The sequence below is a fragment of the Mesoplodon densirostris genome, chromosome 4 (genome assembly GCF_025265405.1).
Source record: "Mesoplodon densirostris isolate mMesDen1 chromosome 4, mMesDen1 primary haplotype, whole genome shotgun sequence".
Lineage (NCBI taxonomy): Eukaryota > Metazoa > Chordata > Mammalia > Artiodactyla > Ziphiidae > Mesoplodon > Mesoplodon densirostris.
In genome coordinates, this window is record NC_082664.1 from 45,836,339 (window position 1) to 45,841,115 (window position 4,777).

Here is a 4,777-nt window from a genome sequence, read left to right on the forward strand (position 1 = left end):
CTTTCTATTCTGTTGCATTGATCTATATTTCTGTTTTTGTGCCAGTACCATATTGTCTTGATCACTGTAGCTCTGTAGTATAGTCTGAAGCCAGGGAGTCTGATTCCACCAGCTCTGTTTTTTTTCCTCAAGACTGCTTTGGCCATTTGGAGTCATTTGTGTCTCCATACAAATTTTAAGATTTTTGTTCTAGTTCTGTAAAAAATGCCATTGGTAATTTGATAGGGATTGCATTGAATCTGTAGATTGCTTTGGGTAGTATAGTCATTTTCACAATATTGATTCTTCCAATCCAAGAACATGGTATAACTCTCCATCTGTTTGTGTCATCTTTGATTTCTTTCATCAGTGTCTTATATTTTTCTGAGTACAGGTCTTTCATCAGTGTCTTACACTTTTCTGAGTACAGGTCTTTTATCTCCTTAGGTAGGACTATTCCTAGGTATTTTATTCTTTTCATTGCAATGGTAAATGGGAGTGTTTCCTTAATTTCTCTTTCTGATCTTTCATTGTTACTGTATAGGAATGCAAGAGATTTCTGTGCATTAATTTTGTATCCTGCAACTTTACCAAATTCATTGATTAGCTCTAGTAGTTTTCAGTTGGCATCTTTAGGATTCTCTATGTATAGTAGTATCATGTCATCTGCAAACAGTGACAGTTGTACTTCTTCTTTTCCAGTTTGGATTCTTTTTATTTCTTTTTCTTCCTGATTGCTGTGGCTAGGACTTCCAAAACTATGTTGAATAATAGTGGCAAGAGTGGACATCCTTGTCTTGTTCCTGATCTTAGAGGAAATGCTTTCAGTTTTTCACCTTTCAGAATGATGTTTGCTGTGGGTTTGTCGTATATGGCCTTTATGATGTTGAGGTAGGTTCCCTCTATCTGGAGAGTTTTTATCATAAATCAGTGTTGAATTTTGTCAGAGGCTTTTTCTGCATCTACTGAGATGATCATATGCTTTTTATTCTTCAATTTGTTAATATGGTGTATCACATAGATTGATTTGCACATATTGAAGAATCCTTGCATCCTGGGATAAATCCCACTTGATCATGGTGTATGATCCTTTTAATGTGTTGTTGGATTCTGTTTTCTAGTATTTTGTTGAGAATTTTTGCATGTATATTCATCAGTGATATTGGTCTGTAATTTTCTTTTTTTGTAGTATCTTTGTCTGGTTTTGGTATCAGGGTGATGGTGGTCTCGTGGAATGAGTTTGAGAGTGTTCCTTTCTCTGCAGTTTTTTGGAAGAGTTTGAGAAGGATTGGTGTTAGTTCTTCTCTAAATATTTGATGGAATTCACCTGTGAAGCCATATGGTCCTGGACTTTTGTTTGTTGGAAGCTTTTTAATCACAGTTTCAATTTCATTACTTGTGATTGGTCTGTTCATATTTTCTATTTCTTCCTGGTTCAGTCTTGGAAGGTTACACCTTTCTAAGAATTTGTCCATTTCTTCTATGTTGTCCATTGTATTGGCATAGAGTTGCTTGTAGTAATCTCTCATGATGTTTTGTATTTCTGCAGTGTCCGTTGTAACTTCTCTTTTTTCATTTCTACTTTTATTGATTTGAGTCCTCTCCCTCTTTTTCTTGATGAGTCTAGCTAAAGGTTTATCAGTTTGTTTATCTTCTCAAAGAACAATCTTCTAGTTTTATTAATCTTTGCTATTCTTTTCTTTGTTTCTATTTCATTTATCTCTGTTCTGATCTTCATGATTTCTTTCCTTCTACTAACTTTGGGTTTTGTTTGTTCTTCTTTCTCTACTTCCTTTAGATGTAAGGTTAGATTGTTTATTTGAGATTTTTTTTGTTTCTTGAGGTAGGATTGTACTGCTATAAACTACCCTCTTAGAACTGCTTTTGCTTCATCACATAGGTTTTGGATCATCATGTTTCGTTGTCATTTGTCTCTAGGTATTTTTTGATTTCCTCTTTGATTTCTTCAGTGATCTCTTGGTTATTTAGTAATGTATAGTTTAGCCTCCATGTGTTTGTGTTGTTTATGTTTTTTTTCCCTGTAATTGATTTGTAATCTCATAGTGTTGTTGTCAGAAAAGATGCTTGATATGACTTCAATTTTCTTAAATTTACTGAGGCTTGATTTGTGACCCAAGATGTAATCTATCCTGGTGAATGTTCCATGTGCACTTGAGAAGAAAGTATAATCTGCTGTTTTCACATGGAATGTCCTATGAATTAAATCTATCTGGTCTATAGTGTCATTTAAAGCTTGTGTTTCCTTATTAATATTCTGTCTGGATCATCTGTCCATTGGTGTAAGCGAGGTGTTAAAATTTCCCACTATTATTGTATTACTGTTGATTTCCTCTTTTATAGCTCTTAGCATTTGCCTTATGTATTGAGGTGCTCCTATGTTGCATGCATATATATTTATAATTGTTATATCTTCTTCTTGGATTGATCCCTTGATCATTATGTAGTGTCCTTCCTTGCTACTTCAGATTTCTTTTGATTTCCATTTGCATGGAATATCTTTTCCCATCCCCTCACTTACAGTCTGTATGTGTCCCTAGGTCTGAAGTGGGTCTCTTGTAGACAGCATATATATGGGTCTTGTTTTTGTATCCATTCAGCAAGCCTGTGTCTTTTGGTTGGAGCATTTAATCTATTCATGTTTAAGGTAATTATCGATGTGTATGTTCCTATTACCATTTTCTTAACAGTTTTGTGTGTTTTTTTTTTTTTTTTTGCGGTACGCAGGCCTCTCACTGCTGCGGCCTCTCCCACCACGGAGCACAGGCTCTGGACGCGCAGGCTCCGCGACCATGGCTCACGAGCCCAGCCGCCCCGCGGCACGTGGGATCCTCCCAGACCGGGGCACGAACCCGCGTCCCCTGCATCGGCAGGCAGACTCTCAACCACTGCGCCACCAGGGAAGCCCTTGTGTTTGTTTTTGTAGGTCCTTTTCTTCTCTTGTGTTTCCCACTTAGAGAAGTTCCTTTAGTATTTGTTGTAGAGCTGGTTTGGTGGTGTTGAATTCTCTTAGCTTTGGCTTGTCTGTAAAGCTTTTGATTTCTCCATTGAATCTAAATGACATCCTTGCCAGGTAGAGTAATCTTGATTGTAGGTTCTTCTCTTTCATCACTTCAAATATATCATGCCACTCCCTTCGGGATTGTAGAGTTCCTGCTGAGAAATCAGCTGTCAACCTTATGGGAGTTCCCTTGTATGTTATTTGTCATTTTTCCCTTGTTGCTTTTAATAATTTTTCTTTGTCTTTAATTTTTGTCAATTTGATTACTATGTGTCTTGGCGTGTTTCTCCTTGGGTTTATCCTGCCTGGGACTCTCTGTGCTTCCTGGACTCGGGTGGCTCTTTCCTTTCCCATGTTAGGGAACTTATCGACTATAATCTCTTCAAATATTTTCTCAGGTCCTTTCTCTCTCTCTTCTCCTTCTGGGACCCCTATAATGCGAATGTTGGTGCATTTAATGTTGTCCCAGAGTTTTCTTAGGCTGCTTTCATTTCTTTTCTTTATTCCGATCTGTGGCAGTGAATTCCACCATTCCATCTTCCAGGTCACTTATCTATCCTTCTGCTTCAGTTACTCTGCTATTGATTCCTTCTAGTGTATTTTTCATTTCAGTTATTGTATTGTTTATCTCCGTTTGTTTGTTCTTTAATTCTTCTAGGTGTTTGTTCTTTAATTCTTCTAGGTCTGGTAAACATTTCTTGCATCTTCTTGATCTTTGCCTCCATTCTTTTTCTGAGGTTCTGGATCATCTTCACTATCATTATTCTGAATTCTTTTTCTGGAAAATTGCCTTTCTCCACTTCATTTAGTTGTTTTTCTGGGGTTTTATCTTGTTCCTTCATCTGGTACATAGTCCTCTGCCTTTTCTTCTTGTCTATCTTTCTGTGAATGTGGTTTTCATTCCACAGGTTGCAAGATTGTACATTTTCTCACTTCTGCTGTCTGCCCTCTGGTGGATGAGGCTATCTAAAAGGCTTGTGCAAGCTTCCTGATGGGAGGGAATCATGGTGGGTAGAGCTGAGTGTTGCTCTGGTGGGCAGAGCTCAGTAAAACTTTAATCCTCTTGTCTGCTGATGGGTGAGGCTGAATTCCCTCCCTGTTGGTTGTTTGGCCTGAGGCGACCCAGCACTGGAGGCTACAGGCTCTTTGGTGGAGCTAATGGCAGACTCTGGGAGGGCTCACACTAAGGAGTACTTCCCAGAGCTTCTGCTGCCAGTGTCTTTGTCCCCACAGTGAGCCACAGGCCCCCCAACCCCACCTCTGCAGGAGACCCTCCAACACTAGCAGGTAGGTCTGGTTCAGTCTCCTATGGGGTCACTTCTTCCCCTGGGTCCTGATGCACACACTACTTTGTGTGTGCCCTCCAAGAGTGGAGTCTCTGTTTCCCCCAGTCCTGTCAAAGTCCTGCAATCACATTCTGCTATCCTTCAAAGTCTGATTCTCTTGGAATTCCTCCTCCCATTGCTGGACCCCAGGTTCGGAAGCCTGACATGGGACTCAGAACCTTCACTCCAGTGGGTGGACTTCTGTGGTATAACTGTTCTCCAGTTTGTGAGTCACCCACCCACTGGTTATGGGATTTGATTTTATTATGATTGAGCCTCTCCTACCGTCTCATTGGGCTTTTCCTTTGTCTTTGGATGTGGGGTATCTTTTTGGTGAGTTCCAGTGTCGTCCAGTCAATGATTGCTCAGCAGTTAGTTGTGATTCTAGTGCTTTCACAAGAGGGAGTGTGTGCATGCCTTTCTTTCATTTCTTATTTGCTAAAATTCTTAGGGC